This window comes from Gracilinanus agilis, chromosome 2, assembly GCF_016433145.1.
Source record: "Gracilinanus agilis isolate LMUSP501 chromosome 2, AgileGrace, whole genome shotgun sequence".
Lineage (NCBI taxonomy): Eukaryota > Metazoa > Chordata > Mammalia > Didelphimorphia > Didelphidae > Gracilinanus > Gracilinanus agilis.
Genome location: NC_058131.1, coordinates 498,068,554 through 498,086,669, shown reverse-complemented (window position 1 = coordinate 498,086,669; position 18,116 = coordinate 498,068,554).

Sequence of the window (18,116 nt, the reverse complement as noted above, 5' to 3'; positions counted from 1 at the left end):
AGAACAAATCTGAATACAGAAAGAGAAGTCTTCCTGAATCCAGGTCCAACATTCTATCCACTGCATCACCTAACTGGTACTGTAATAGGTAATAATGTAATGGATAATATGATGAAGATGGTAAAAGTGAGTCACCAGGGGCCTGGGAGCCAGTAACTAAACTACCAGGAGATTTTGGAGTTAGTTGATAACAGAAATGAGCAACCTCAGCTGAGGTGCCCAGTGCATCTCTACTGCCAACTGCAGGCTTCTTTAAGGTGTTGAGTGGGTGGCCCCTGCCTGCTGAAGTAACTGCCTTCCTATTGGGTAAGAGCAGAATCCAGCAGGAAATGGGACTCTACTTCCTGGCTACAATGGAGGCTTAGCTTTCACTTTACAGTAACCTTAGTTCCTCAATGTTCTCTTCTCTCCTTAGTCCCCTTTAGACTTGGTCAAGTTGAAGGAATCACAGGGACTCACAGATTTAGGCTAAGGGATTTATTTAAACTGGAAATGGAAAACTAAGGTAAGAGGGTTTAAGGTCTTGTTAAGCTGTTGCTAGGGGCAACTGCCAAATGTTGGCAATGGAACTGGAAGGCCTGGTCAGGCTGAGGGAACCAGCCCTCAGCCAGAAATAACTAGACTCTGGCTTGATATTATTTGTTCCACCAGCTAAACAGATGATGATGTTAAGTTGTTCTAGAGGTGTCCCTAAATCAGTAGGCTACACTAAACTAAATCCTGCCCACTTTCCACAACCTACCTCCCTTTAATCCCTCCCACGGTCCCCAAGGGGAAGATCAGGGGTAGCTGGGTGTCTGGGTGAGGTCATGGAGATCAGAACCCCAAGGATGGGTTCGCAGGGCCTTATATAGTCACAGCCCAACTGTCAGTTTTGCCAGATTTCCATTCTGCTAACTGACAGGATTGCCTAGGGTAATATTGCATATGCAAGAAATCCTGCATTACAGTACTAGATCCTGTTATTCTGGAGCATCAGACCTTTGCTCCTCAAAATGTAGAGGCTAGGCTATGTACAGCAATGACTAGGATTCTTAGAATCCATGATCCTTATGACTTATGTTCTTGGCACAGATCAGAGACTTACACCCTGGAACCTAGAACAGAAAAGATTGATCAAAGAAGACAAGGACCCAACCATGTTTCTCAGGGGCCTTCTGGCAGTAGGTGAGCAAGGGGAGTCCCTAAGGCCACCTCTCTTTCCAGTTGGTCTCTAGGTTGTAAGAGGGTGAATCATTTCATTCTCCCAGGTAATAATGCAGCAAACCTCTGACCAATACTTACTCAAGTTATTCTGAAGTCAATAACAGCTACATAACCAACGGGGGTGTGTGGAATCACACATGCTCTAGTCCTCATAATTCTCCCAGAAGTATCCCCCTAGAATTGTCTACACAGATAATACCATCAAAGGAAACCAATAGTGTCTAATATGTGTGCCCTTTACCTTATTCTTTAAAGTATTTTGTTCCAATTATTTACATATTACTTTGTACTTTTATTTCTTTTTCTTAGTTTTAAATTTTTTCTTCCCAGATTTCATGTTAGTACAATTTTCAAAAACCATTTCCTGACATTTTGTAATCTATGTTCTCTCCCTACCCAAGATGACAGATAATGTAATATAGGTTATACATGTATCATTATACAATAAAAATTTCCATGTTCATCATTTTGTGATGAACTAGAAAATAATTCATGGAGAAAATAGTAAAGAATGATGTTCTTTAATATGCAGTCAGACTTTGTTAGTTCCTTCTATAGCAGTAGATATACTTTTTCATCATGAATCTCTTGGAGTTGTTTTAATATTTCTTCCCTTAGAATATTATGCTCAGTTTCACTGGGTAAATGATTCTTGTTCGTAGTGCTAAATACTTTGCCTCATTGAATATCATCTTTTATTCTTTCATTCTTTCTCATTCTTTAATTAAGAAGCTACTAGGTCCTATGTAATCCTGCTGTTGCTCCCAAATACTTCCACTCATTTTTTGGCTACTTGCAGTTTTTTTCTCATTGTTTTAGGGGATCTGGAATTTAGCCCTAATTGTGCTGGGACTGGTAAATTTGAAATCTCTTTCAGGTGGTTATCAGTAGATTCTTTCAGTTTCTACTTTTCCCTCTTGTTCAAGAACACCAGGACAATTTTCCTGATAATTTCTTTCAATATAGTGCCTAGGGGGATGTTAGCAGGGTGAAGCCAAAATGGAGGTATAACTATGACAGCAGCTTGCTGTTTCACACAAAAATCCTCTCTAACCAAGAGTAAAGTATCACCACAAAACAAATACAGGAGTGAAAGAACCGAAACAACCTTCAAAAAAAGAAAACCCCAAAAGGTAGGCAGAGATCATCTGGGGAACTGAGGTGAGAAGGGAGTGAAACTACCAAGGGGCATAGCAGAGAGTGAAGAGCAAACAAAGAGCAAACCAATCCCCTGCCTCCCCACATATCTTCTCTCTCAGGCTCTGAACTTAAGATGCATATGAATGACATGTAAAAAATTTCAATCAAGAGCTGAAAGAGAGAGTTGCACTTAAGAGAAAAGGGAAGGGAGAGAAAGAATGGGGTGAGTTATATAAAGAGGTGAGAAAAATAAATACAGAGAGGAAAGGATGAGGGTGGTGACCAGGAATTCTTAAACTTTACTCTATTTGTAACTGGCTAAGAGAGGGAAAAACGAGTATACTCAGTGGAGCATAGTATTCTATCTTACCCTACAGAGGAGTAGAAGGGTAACAAGTCAAGGGAAGCAGGGAGTAATTGAATTGGAAAGGGGAAAAAAGCAAAAAAAAAACTAGTGAGGAAGAATAGAGTGAAAGGGATTAGAGAAGGATCCAAAGAGGATAATACAATGGAGGGCAATACACAATTAGTAATCATAACACTTAATGTGAATGGGATGAACTCACCCATTAAACAGAAGCGGATAAGGGAGTGGATTAAAAACCAGAATCCTATTATATGTTGTTTAAAAGAAACACATTTGAGGCAAGGTGACACACACAGATTCAAAGTAAAAGGCTGGAGCAGAATTAATTATGCATCATCTAAAGTAAAAAAAGCAGGAGTAGTAATCATGATGCCAGACAAAGTCAAAGTAGAAATTGATTTGATTAAAAGAGATAAGGAAGTGAAGTAGGTAAATAAACACACAAGGGTTTGGAGAGGGTAAAAGGGATGAAGGATGAATGAAGGTTGAAAAGGGATAACTGCTTGACACACAATAACACACTAGAAAATCTCACCAAAACCTACAAATACAGGACTTGGCAATGGGTGGCGACAGTTGCTTCTCAACTGTCACTTTAGACCAAATCAGCCAGGGATTTCCTATTAAATTATAGTGAGTCCTTTGAGTTATGGAAATAAACAAGAGGAAGTTATAAACCACAGTTTAATAATGATCTTAAGGGTAAAAGAGGTGGGGAGAGGTCACACTACACTAAATAACTATGGACAGACAACACTTAACACCTTTGGGATAAATTCAAGGTTAGAGGTCTGGGTAACTCTTTCACTAACACTAAGGCAGGCAGGCAGGACACAAGGGAAGATGTATTTGATCTCTTGTTCAAATGTATCAGCTAGGCCAAGAGCACAGGTAATAGCCAAGTAATCCACAGAGAAATCAGGGAGAATGATGTGTCTTGCTTATCCACCAAACAAGACAACTATTCTCTACCTGTTCTTCTAGACCTTGATAGTTGATATGTTCCTCTTGCAGATGTTGCTCAAGGCACAGAGACACCACAAAATCCACAGACTCTCTTGTCAGTGGCTATAACTTCACTCACTCCTTCAAAATCCAACTGCCCTTAGAGAAAGAATCTTCTGTGTTCAGCCCTTTGCTGTGTTCCAGGTTGGAATTTTTAGCTCCTGCCAGCCTGCCTGCCTAATTTTACTTTTCCTACTCTTAAAGCCTATTTCCCCATTATAGAAGGAAATTTCATTTTGCTAAAAGGTACTATAAGCAATAAAGTAATATCATTACTAAACATTTATGTACAAAATGGTATAGCTTCTAGATTTCTAAAGGAAAAACTGAAAGAGCTCAAAGAAGAAATAGATAGTAAGACCATACTGGTTGGGGATCTTAACCTTCCCTTTTCGGAACTAGATAAATCAAACCAAAAATAAATGAGAAAGAAGTAAGGGAAGTAAATGAAATGCTAGAAAATGCAAAAAGGCAGAAATAATAAATGCCACTTTTTCACATCACAATGTAGTAAAAAATGTAATTAACAAGGGCCCATGGAAAGGCAATTTTAAAATTAATTGGAAACTAAATAATCTATTTCTTCAAAACAGGTGGGTCAAAGAAGAAATCATAGAAACAATTACAGACTTCATTAAAGAGAATGACAATGAGGAGACATCATACCAAAACCTATGAGATACAGCCAAAGCAATACTCAGGGGGAAATTTATATGGCCGAGTGCCTATACCAATAAAAAAGAGAAGGCAGAGATCAGTGAATTGGGCTTGCAACTTAAAAATTAGAAAAAGAACAAATTAAAAATCCCCAGATAAAATAAATTGGAAATACTAAAAATTAAAGGAGAAATTAATCAAATTGAAAGTAAAAAAATTATTGAACTAATAAATAAGACTAGGAGCTGGTACTTTGAGAAAACAAATAAAATAGATAAAGTACTAGTTAATCTAATCAATATAATGTCTAGGCTCTTCTTTTGATCATGGCTTTCAATTAGTCCAGTGATTCTTAGCTCTCTTGGATTTATTGTCCAGGTCAGTTGTTTTTCTGATGAGATATTTCAGATTTTCTTTTTTTTATGCTTTTGAATTTGTTTTATTGTTTTCTCCTGGCTTATGGAGTCATTAGCTTCCTTTTGTCAAATTCTAAATTCTTTTTTGAAGCTTTTTACTTGCTTTTTGTAGAGTGTTCTTTTTCTGTCTGAGATTTTGTATTTCCTTTTTTAAGAATGTGTTTTCTTCAGTGAGTTATTGCTCTAACTTGTGGAATTTTTCTATCATTTTCTTTTCTAAAATTTCCTCTGAATTTCTTAATATTTATTTTTTTTGTTCCTCATTTGGAGCTCTTTCAAGAGTTCATTTTGAGCCTGATATTCCTTTACATTTTCCTTTGAGGATTCACACATTTGCATGTTTGCATTGCTGTCCTCATCTGAACTTGCAATTTGTTCTCTTGTTTTGCTGAAATAGTTTCCTAGAATTAAGCCTTTTGTTTTTTTTTACTCATTAAGGGGAGATTTTTTTCATGATATTGCCTCTATGTTGAGACTTGGTTCCACTTTTGGGATGAAAAGGGTACAATCCCTTGTTTCATCTGGGTACCACATGCATTGGATTTAGTTTAATTCCATTACTCAGCTACTAGCTCCCTTTGGCATTGCAAGTGTTCAATTTGTTCTTCCACTGAAGGTTCCCATGGCTATGCTTGCATCAGGTCATTCCTCAAGCTTATCAGGCTGTGCTTGCACCAGGCAATTCCTTATGCTACTGAATAAACTGCTATCCTATACTTTATACTTTTAAAAGAGTTTTCATATACAGTAATGCTATTTGATCCTAGAAACTATACCATGATATATGCATCATTTTCACTGGACAACAGAGGAAACTGAAGCAAAGAAAAGTTATCTCCTGTGAATCATTGAGTCAATGACAAAATTATATCCATAATTTGTATTTTATGAATGAGTCCAGTTCCTTACCTACTCACTATGCTCTTTCTCCTCAATATACCTGTCTGTAATAGCATACCATTTTAGAAACAGTTTAGTAACTGTTTCCTAAATCAAAAACATTGAAGCTGAATAAACTTGAGTTTAATACAGTAGAAAATATAAATTATTTAGAAAGAACTTCTTATTTGTTGATAAATAAATAAATAAACACTCTTAAGTTAGAAAATAGTGTATAAGGAATTGGGCTCAGACTAATATTTATTGCATATTTGATAATACATTCTATATAGATATGTTACCTTAATATTAAAGATGATATAAAAATGTAATGAGAGAAAAAGCATGTGTCTTGCACAACTGGGTGTAGTTAATTTTTTTGGCAAGTGTAAACAAGTTCAATGAATTATTTATAGATTTTCAAAATCTATTTTAGGTATAACTTTATATCAAAATGTCTTTAAGGGTTTGATATAAAACATATATAAATAATAGATATCGATAGGTATAGAGATAGAAGAAAACTAGATGGATAGATAGGTAGATAGTTAATGACCAAAAGCCTTTTCACATTGGATGTGTTGAAGGGAAATGAAAAAACAGTTCTCAAAAATTCTCTCATTCCATTCTCTGGAACTCTAGCTTGGGAAGCCACAAATTTCCTTCTCCTTTACTTCTCTCTAGTCATTTACCTACTTAAACTCTTTCTTCTTCTGGTCACCTTTTCCAACTAGTAGGAAGAAAAGGTAGGGAAGTAGAAGAATTTAATTCCTATGTGCTGCATGTTATATTGTATCCTACTATATCTAGTGTTTAATGCTGTGTAGCCTAAGGTCCTTTGAGCATTTTTCTAACATGGAGCTCTCTGAATCTTCCACCAGTAGTTAAAGTAGTCCCTTTTGATTGGCTGCTTGTACCTAAAAAATTGATAAGACCAATATGATTATTTTATTTTCTGTTATCCTTTCCGTTGTATTCTTTTTGATAACTCTCATCTGATACAACAATATAGATGTTAAGAACTAAACCAGTGGTTCCCAAACTTTTTTGGCCTACCGCTCCCTTTCCAGAAAAAAATATTACTTAGCGCTCCCTGTCACATACTATCACCACCCCTTTACAGTTATTCACCGCCCCCAAATGCACCTGTGGCCATCACCACTCTCCTGGATCACTACAGCACCCGCCAGGGGGCGGTGGCATCCACTTTGGGAATCACTGAACTAAACTATTGAGATTGGAAAGTCCTTTCCTCTCTCTTTTTCTTTTGCCCTGGCTTTGAGAAATGGAACTGGATATGTTTGTGTCTGTTTGGTTATGTCAATCCTCCATTTAAGGTGTAAGAAGTAATGCTAATGGGGACCATAAGTTTAAGACAGGACAACTTTTGAGCCAAGATTCAAGTGGGGTAAAACATCCAGTTTACTCAGAATTAAAATCCTAAGAAGCCAGAATTTCTGGGACTTGAACCCAATGTGGATTTTGCACTTGGAACTTGGACTATGCTCTTCTTTTTGAAACCTACCTAAAATACGAAATATACTCCCTTCCCCAATTCCAGACACTAAGATGGCTGAAAGAAGGGGAAGAGATTATATTTCCCATCTAGATGGGGGAGGAAATTAATATTTTAAATTATCTTTTGAATTAATTATTCCTTTGAAGAAGCTCCTGTGTTATAATGGTTTATGTGTAAATTATCCTAAAAAATGCTAGTAAGGGTTATGGAAATTTACAGTAATTTTTGTTCAAGGATTTGAGTGTATGATTTGGGATTCAGAGACAAGGAGCTATTCTCAAAGGGAGATGAGACTTTTCCACTGATCTGGATGAAATGAGAACAAAGAAGGGATAAAAAAGTGAATGTCTACATTTCTGTATTATTAGCCACAAAGTCCAGCAGCAAGAGACAGGAAGATAAATTCCATTTAAAATACCTCTAGTCTAGACAATATAGAATCCTTAGGGATATATTTGCCAAGACAAATTTAGGAATTATACAAACATAATTACAAAACATTTCACACAAATTGTCAAATCTGAATAATTGGAAAATATTCATTGCTCATGGGTAGGCTGAGCTAATATAATAAGAAATATAATTCTATCTAAATTAATTTACTTATTCAATGCCATATCAATCAAACTACAAATAATATTTTTGTAGAACTAGAAAAATATTAAGAAATTTATTTGGAAGAACAAAAGTTTAAGAATATCAAGGGAACTAATGGAAAAAATATGAAGGGAGGTGGGCTAGCAGTACCAGATCTCAAACTGTACTATAAAGCAGTAATCATCAAAATAATCTGATACTGGCTAAGAAATAGAATGGTAGATCAATGGAATAATTTAGATACACAATATACAGAAATAAATGACCATAACAATCTTGTCTGATAAATGCAATGATCCCAGTAAAGAAAAATGAGAAATATTGGAGGGTATATGACAAAATTAGGACACTGATGCATTGTTGATAGAGTTATGAACTGTCTCACCCATTCTGTAAGGAAATTAGGAATTATGTCCAAACAGCTAGAAAACTATGTATACCCTTTGATCTGGTAATACCACACTCTGAATCCCAAAGTGATACAAAAGACGAAAGGGCCTATTTGTACAAACATATTTATGGCAGCTCTTTTTATAGGGGTAAAGAATTAGACTTTGAGCGAATATCAATCAATAGGGTGAATGGCTGATCAAATTGTGGTATACAATTGTAATAGAATGCTATTTTACTATAAGAAATGATTAGCAGAATGATTTCAGAAAAAGCAAGAAAGATCTACATGTACAGATGTGGGTTAAAATAAGCAGAATCTGGATAACATTCTACACAGTAAAAGCAATGTTGAATGATGACCAACTGTGAAAGACTTAGCTCTTTTTAGCAATACAGTGATATAGAACAATTCTGAAGAAATTTTGACAAAGAATGCTGCCCAACTCCAGATGAAAAATTATTCGAGTCAGAAGGCAGTTAAAATAAGACTATTATTCACTTTATTCATGTTTTTATTGGGGATGTTTGGTTTTATATGAGTATTCTCTTGTAACAATTATCAATATGGAAATATGTTTTTCATGATCATACATATATAACCCAGATCAAATTGCTAACCGTCTCTGGGAGGGGAGGGAATTATACTTTCATAAAACATGTTAAAAACAGTTATTACATGTAACTGAAAAAAAATATTTTAAAAATAAAAAAGTAAGTAAATGTCTGCAATTTTAATTATCTATGATCCTATTTATACCCTGGTTTGTTTTAAGAACCCAGAGAATGACAAAAGGAAATGAGGCATTAGCAGTGATGGTTGGAGTGGTCTTATTTTTTCAGGTAAATACATCCTGCATACAATACTTAGCCAAATCTCCACTTTACTATAGAAGAACAGGTTTTTTGAAAGGAAAAGAAGGACAAAATTAATAGAAATTTTGATATATGGGATGAAGCTCCTCATCCCAATAAAGGTTAGCATAGAATAGCATCCAACTCTGCTTTTCATTACTAACTGGTAGGCACAGTTTTCAGTAAAAAGCTTTTACAGATTCCTACAACAGGCATACATATTAGTTATATAAAAGAGACTATTCATTTTGAGGCCTCTTTTTACCTTCCATAACCAATTGCAACTTATACCTTTTTAACTTCATAGTCCAATTTCCTTAGTCTGTTATAATCAGAAGTCAGTAGCACATATTTTTAAAAATGATTTGATTTTCTTTCACTCATTCCAGGAAGAGAATGATCTCTTCTTTCAGGGGTCCATTGCCTTATCATTGGGACCTTAACTGCAAATCTCCCCAGAAGTGGCAATCTTTTCATAGTGATTTAACATAAATTAAGCATTTAAGGTCCATGGCCTAACCTGTTAATGTATACACCACTTACAGGGAATCAAATGCAAAATATTAAAATGGGTTTTGCATTCAATTATATGTCATTTTGGTCAAAAGTTAACTTGACATCATTTTAACCTATTTTTGATGACAGGCAAATGTCAAACACGAAGTGAGCACTAGAACATGAAAGACTAATAAGAATTCCACAATAATTAGTCCTGCATAGACTATCAGGGTACAAACTCATATAAGTACAAATGACACATTCTTAAAGATGAGACTCTCAGTGGACTTAGGGCAGTAAATTTCTCTGTTATTACCGATATTACTAAGGGACCTCAGTAACAATAATGGTGATGATGATAATGATGATGATAACAAGAGTTTTTATTTATGTGATACTTCATAGTTGGTAAACTCTCTATATGCATATATATTATCCAATTTTATATATATACTTTTAAAAAAATGTAAAACCCTTACCTTCCATCTTGGAATCAATACTGTGTATTGGTTCCAAGGCAGACAAGTGATAAGGGCTAGGCAATGGGGGTCAAGTGACTTGCCCAGGGTCACACAGCTAGAAAGTATCTGAGGCCTGATTTGAACCTCAGACCTCCCATTACTAGGCCTGACTCTCAATCTACTGAGCTACCCAGCTGCCCTCCCAATTTTATATTCTTAACAGAGATAGTTAGGGTGGCCAATGTTATTACAATTTCATTAGTGAGAAGCTAAGACTCAAAGGATAAATGACTTGATCAAAGTCACATAATTAATGATTGACATGCCATATCATACCTATATTACATATGATTACAAAAAGATGAATATGTTTTATAGATATTCTAATAATTTTTATTACATTGATAAGAAATTGCCATAAGATAATTTACCAAAAGCCAAACATGAATCAAGTGCAAGCATTGATATGAAACTTAGCTGGAATTTGAATTAAGGATTTCCAACCCCAAATCCAATGTTCTTTTCACAAAATCATCCATCAATGCTTAAAAAGTATTCCATAAACCAGTGTCACTGCCATGATATGATAAGGTATTGAAGTAGATATTTATTAAAAGGCAACTAGGATAGGGGCAGCTAGATGATATCATGGATAGAGTGTTTGATCTGGGGTCAGGAAGACTTGAATCCACAATCCAATTATAAATTTCCATAACAGGCAATGTGATCCTGGGCAAGTTGTTTAACTGCTCTCTGCCACAGTTCTTTATCTGTAAAATAAGGATAATAAATGTCTCTACCTCCAATGGTTGCTGGGAAGATAAATAAAAATAATATTTGAAAATTACTTAGCAAAATTAAAAATGCTGGCTAATAAAGTTATTTGTATTATTACTATAATACAAGACCTTCTAGTTTTCATTTAAAGGATACTCACATGTGATTAAATTCTTACTACCAATTCAATTTTTTAGATAGTTAACTATAATGATTAGTTTTTTAAAGTAGCCTAAAGAACTAAAAGGTTAAGTATGTTTCACACTGCCGCATAGTTGGAATTTGGCAAAACTAGTCTTAAAGTTAGGGCTTATAGAAAAGAACAACTTTCCATTTACCATGTCATGTTGAATCTGAGATGGGAGATAAATATGAGGTAATTAATTAAATTGAAGACTGAGGGATTGATGAAGAGTGAACACAGCTGATTTTTTTTTTATTTCTTATACTCACTTGTTAAACAAGACTGATGAACTGAACATTTAGCATACCTGATCTTTTCAGGTGTTAGGGGAAATGATTCATGAGCAATCACATCTGATTAAAAAGCTATTTTCCAAATATCTCAGACTCCTCTCTCCTACATTTTCTACTTAGTTCTACACTCTTTATGAATTAACTGGGCCTTATAATCCCAAAATTTAGTTAGAAGCATAAAAATCATCATTTTTTTTCACTCAGAACTGCTTTTTTGATCACTAGGAGAGTTGTGAAAGTAAAAGGAATAAAATTAATTGTAATATAGTTCATATGCAAAATGTTTTGTATGTTTCATACAATTGGTTTCATCAACTGGTAAGATTATTACAGAGCAGTTTTTTCATTTTGAACATCCTTACAAAGTTAAGAAAGGGAATGATTCCCTGCCTTCATTGGATTTAGGAAATGTGAGATTAAAATAAGCAATAGAATTCCTGATAGGATTAGTTTGGAAACCAACTAGAACATGTGCTTCCTGTTTCTTCAGCTGTCATGCATTCATCTTGGAGGTCTGGTGAGAAAGTCTTTGATTTATTGATTATTCTTGAAAAGATCTTTTCTAATACTTTCATGTCACATTTGAGGAAACTAGGGCCGTTTGAGGTTAAGTAATGTAAATATTAAAATTAATATACAATAAATATTATATTTTATAAAGTTCTTATTATTAATAACTAACATAAAAAAGATAGAGTAAAAAGCCTCCTTTCCCAGCCATACACACAGAAAAAGGAGAGAGAGAGACGCGGAGTTACCCACAACTGTATACAAAATGTGGCCACACAACATGGTGGAGAGATTAAAAGGAATTCTGGGAAATACTCAAGGACTTCTGGGGAATGAAGTCTAAGAATTCAAGATTTCTGATTATACAGTTACTCATCCGAGGTCACATAAGTAGTAAATATCACAATGAGATTAAAATCCAGGTCTTCTACATCTAGAGTATATTTCCATTATATTACATCCATCTGGCTTGCCCAATAGCCAATTTAGTCTGTGTAATCCACTAGTTCCAATGGTACAGACTTTTCCAATGATCCATAAGAAATCAGAGGGCAAATGCTTCAGAAACTAGGGATCCAAACCTTAGTTCTTCAAAAATTGAAATAATAATGAGTTTAGTAACTTACACGGTTTGGGGGTGCATAAATTACTTAATGATATGCTATAAATAAATCACTTTTGTAATCCTATAAGACAAGTAAGTAAACATAGCAACACATCTCAGTATTAATATAAATTTCACATTTCATTTACAGATATAGAATATCAGCAATGTGAAGTTTATGCTTCTAACCCTTAATCTTTCCAGTCATTTTAGTCTTATTCTTGACTTATACAATAAGATATTTTCAAACTCTTTTCCTGATATGAGAAAACCCCATTAGAGTACATATGTTTAAGGATCACCAGACACACTTGTCAACATGCATATGTATATGATGGAAAGCAGGGGGAGGAAGTAATATCTGCAAAGGGGTGGAAGCATGTACATATATTAACATATCACGTCCAATATCTGCTAGAGGAGTTTCCAAAGTGCCAAATTCAAATTTGTGTGGTTTGACAACTAATGGGTCAATTTTTTTTTCATTCAGTCAGCACTTTTTTAAGTGCTTGGTCCCTGATCCTCATAATGGCTGTTCCATATCTTCTCTGTGCTTTATATGACTGCTTTCTCACATTTCTTTAGCTGAGAATTGAACTTCGTACTTTAGTGAGAGAAATTTTTAAAAATTCTTCTGAGCTTCCTTTTCTGTTCTATTAGGAATCTGAAACCCCCTCAATATCACCTCTCATGCCTTCTTCTATTTCTCCAATCTCTGGTGAAGAATTGGACCTCTGTTAATGAAGATAAGCCCTTACTCTTGCTCTCTGAATCCTATCATTTTCCCTGATCTCCTAATGGAGATTAGCCATCCAGTCATTGGGTAGCACAAATTTTCAGATTTTCCTTTACTACTGGTTTCTTTTTCCTTCCCTACAAATATGACCAAATCTTCCCAGTCCTTAAATAATAATAACAACAACAACAGAAGCTTAATTCAAACTTTTCATCCCCTCAAGTTCTTCTTCCCTTCACAATGAAACTCAAAGGAGAGAAAACATACTTACTATCTAGAGATTTTTATCTTTAATTCTTCTCTACCTACTCTAATTTTAATTCTTTGCAATATAACTTTTTGATCTCATCATTCAAGTGAAATTGATGTTTTTTTTCCAAATCCCAAATAAGTTAATAATTGCTGAATCCAATGGATATTCTTGGCTCTCATTCTTCATTATGTCTCACTTTATATCATTTATCATTATTCCACATTCTTCTTCCCAGGTCTTTAAAGTTGATTTCTTTAACCAGTTTGATCATTCTTTTTCAGTCTTCTCTGCAGGACCATTCATATGTCACCTCTAAACATGGATGTGCTTCTAGGCTTTCTCATTGGCTTTCTTGTTTTCTCCCTCTCTATTCTCTTTTCTGAGTTAACAAGTTAAGTTACCATCTCTGGGAAACAACTTCTAGACCATAGACTCCCTGCCCTAAACTCTCTCCTAAAGACTGGTACTATATCACAAACTTCCAGCTGGACAACTCCATCTGGTTGTCTCATTTGCATCTCAAACTCAGCATATCCAAAATAGAATTCATTATCTTCCCCCACTCTCCTGAATTCACTCTTCTCCAAACTTTATTGTTTCTGTTGAAGGCAAATGGCATAGGGTAGTGAGAAAAATATTGGATTTGGAATCAAAGGACTCGAGTTTAAATTCTACTTTTGACCTTTATTACCTTTGTGATCTTGGAAAAAATCTGGTAACCTTTCTGGACATCAGAGTTTTCTTATCTATAAAAGGAGGGCTTTGGATTAAATAATTCCTACATTTCCTTCTAGTTGTAAATATATGCTCCTTTTTGTTGTTATTCAGTCATTTCAATCTTGTTTATCTCTTCTTGACCCCATTTGGTATTTTTTCAGCAGAAATACTGGAGTTATTTGCCATTTCCTTCTCTAGCTTTTTTGAAGATGAGGAATTAAGGAAAACAGAGTGAAATGACTTGCCCAGGATCAACTAGTAAGTGTCTAAGGTCAAGTAGATGAATCATCTTGACTTCAGGATCAGCACTCTATCCAATGAGCTACCCAGTTGCACCTGGGTCTGATGATACTTCTAATAAGTAGGATTTAGGAGCTTCTTGGTAATTCAGTGGATTGAGAGCCAGGTCTAGAGACGGGAAGTCCTAGGTTCAAATCTGGCCTCAGACACTTCCTAGCTTTATGACCTTGGGCAAGTCACTTAACCTCCATTACCTAGCCCTTACCTCTCTTCTGCCTTGAAACCAACACATAGTATTGATTCTAAGGTAGAAGGTAAGGTTTTTTGTTCTTTCACCTCTATATCTAATCAGGTACTATATCTCATAGGTTCTACCTCTACAATGTATCTTCCATTCTTAACTTCTTTCCATCCACATAGACACCACCAAATCAGGTATCTTTATGCCTTAATTCCTTCTTGTCTATGATACTTTCACAGCCTTCTAACTGGACTCAACTTCCATTCTCTGTCTTCAACACCTATCCTCTAAGTCTACCATTGCAAAATAGTTACCTAAAGCATTTTGGCTATATCAATCCTCTGTTCAAGCAGATTCATTCAAGCAGATTCAAGTAAGCTCACTATAAACCTTAAAAACAAAAGTAAAATCTCCTGAGTTTGGCATTTAAAGTCATAGTCTGCCTTTAGATATTCTTTCCAGGCTTATTTCATATTATATTTATTCATTCAACTGTTTTCAGAGCCAAAAGGATCTATTTTTTTGTTTCTTAAACATAGCATTATAATTTTCTACTATCTCTCAATCCTAAAATTCATTCTCTCTTCATCTCTATCACTTGAAATCCTTTGCTAAAGTGTTATTTCATGTGCCATCTTCTAGAGGAAAGATCTGTATAACCCATCTATATTTGTTTATGTGTCTATCTGTGTCAATATTTGTTTTTATATCTATAGTTACCTCTCTATCTCTATTTCTTTCTCTATCATATCATGTCATGTCTTACCTATCTCTATTTCTAATTTATATCTTTTTGGGAAAAGGCAAACTTTAATAAGTTATCATATTATCAGACAAAGGGGGAAAATATTTTATAAAATAAAAGACAAATCTCACCTTTACTCTGGCACTGTTACCACTCTGGAATATTGCAGAAGCCTGTTTTTTGCTTCAGGTCTCTCCCCTACTGTAGTCTACTCTTCACTTAGCTATCAAAGTAACCTTCCTAAAAATAAACCACATATCTTACCATGCCATGCCCTTATTCAATAACTTCTAGTGAATCCCTTTTACTTTTGAGAACAAATACAAAATACTCTATTAGGCTTTTTAAAGCCCTTAGTCACTTGATTCCTAACTCACTTTCCAGCCTTCTTATACCTTACTCAAATTTTTGTATTCAGCAATTCAAAACATTCACCTCTTTGCTGCTTCTTAAACAGGACAGTCTATCTCCAGCCTTTGGACATTTTCACTAGCTGTCTCTCATGACTGGAACTCTCCCTTATCATCTTCATCTTCTGGCTTCCCTGAATTTCTTTAAGTGCCACGTAAAATTCCATTTGCAATAATCCCTTTTTAGCCCTCTTCACCCTTTAATCCTAGTGCTTCTGAGAGTAATCCAATTTATCCTATGTAATATCTTATTTGTACATATTTGTTTATATATTGTCTCCCCTTTTAGACTGGGAGCTTTATGAGAGCAGGGACTTTTATATTCCTTTTTTTTGTATGCCTAGCACTTATATAGTTCCTAGAAAGGAGTAGTTGCTTAATACATGTTTATTCATGACTAAAAAGTTCTACTCCAAATTTATGCCAGGTCTCATATTCTTGATGAAAATGTGATAGTGAAATAAAACTTGCAGATAATGTTTTCATTTAAAAAACCCATATCCCTATAGATTTTGCACTATTTTTTTTGTTGCTAAAAAAATCATTTGATGAGTTTATACATGACCGTCAATGAAGTCACCTTTAAAAAGGTGACTGAGGAATACATCAGAAGCCTCTAAAACCCTTCATAAATTCAACCCAACAGATAACTTTATATAATGTTGTCTGACTGTTAATAGAATCTGAAGCTCAAAACATGGGAATGCTTTCTTACCGAAGTATCCATCATTATTGTAGACAGGGTTCTGAAGGATTCCTTATAGATGTTTAGTTCATCTAGATGACCTTGTTTGCATAAGGTTGGCACTATCCTAATTATAATGTCAAACTCCAGAATGTTAAACAGTCTTTATTATGTTAAGAAGATGCTTTATAGAGAATGATACAAAGTCATATGTTACATGATGACCTGGATTGGTTGAGACCTGGAATGATAAGGATACCTGCATTCTTGAGATTATGGATGTATTAGAACATTTTCTTAGGATGGTGTGGGAGAAAAATTTGGTGACCATGTGATCTGTTCAGATTTGCTGGTATGCTGTTTTTTCCATTCCATTCACCATGCCAATACAAAAATAACATTGAACAAAGGAATTCTTTTAAATGATTAAACCACAATTCTTAATACGGTTTTATTTATTTATTTATTTTTTTGGAGATTGGATCTCATAATCTTAGCTAAGTTTGAAATATAGTGGCCACTTATAATGACCACAAATTAAGAAATAACTCTTGGCCTTACTTCTATATACTTGTGTTGGAAATGAAGTTTCCATGATATGTTAGGAGAAAAAAAGGAGAGACAAAAAAATCCTTGAAGTTCCCTCTACTTTTAGGGTAACCAGTATTGGTTGACTATGCATTTTAAAAATAGTATTTTGTCCCTTCCTGCCCTCTATCCTTTTTTCTTTCCTACCTTTCTTTTATCACCACCACCACCACTAGTACTACACTATTACTATCTCTACAGGGCAGATATCCTTAAAAGATGCCAAAGCATATTGTAAATATGAACTATTATCATAATGATAATGATGGTGCAGAAAAGTCAAGGAGAAGTTATTATATGACAATGCCATTATTTCACATAGAAGAAATTAATGATGAGTTATTGCATTTTGGTTTAGGGTTATTACTGACTTTATACAGGAAATGTGGTTGGCACATTTTCTCTCTTGGTTTAATTAGATTTTACCTATCTCTTTTGACCTCTTAAGCAAACAACTGATGGAATTAACTTATCACTCTCTTGAGCTTATGTTTGAACTTACAAGCTTGAACTTTTACAGACTTATACAGAAGTTAGAATTTCTTAAATTTTATATTTCAAACTATACATTACAGGCAAATGTTTGTGAGTAGGGCAGGAAGATGCCATTGGGTCAGTAAAAGAGGAATAGGAAGTTCAGAGAAAACTCATAAAACATTTCAAAAGATTGGATGGATATTAAGTGATCTTTCATCCTTTCCTTGTAATAAATAATCCTATAACTTTTATGGTTATTTACTGGAATGAAATTCTCTCCATTTCTAGGAGACTACCTGATTCCCACATATGAGAGTTTCTTTTTATTCTCTTTCCCTTTCTCTCCTATTTTTCCTTCACTGCCCTTCCAAAATGAAATTTAAGGCACATTTCAATTGCGAATTAAATGACAAAATTAAACAGAAAATTTATCAATGAAAAACATATTCGTTCCTTTGGAGGATCAGAAGTGTAGTTTTGTAACCAAACTTCCAACCCAATTTCAGCAGAAAGTGTGGTTAATGACTTTTCTGTTCCCTTCTTTATTGTTTCTGCTCTTGTATTTATCAGTCTTGTCCTCATTTTCCCCCATCTTGTGCTCATTATTCTGTCTTCATCTTCTCTTTCTTTGAATTGTGTTGTTTCACTGGATTATTGCCAGTTACT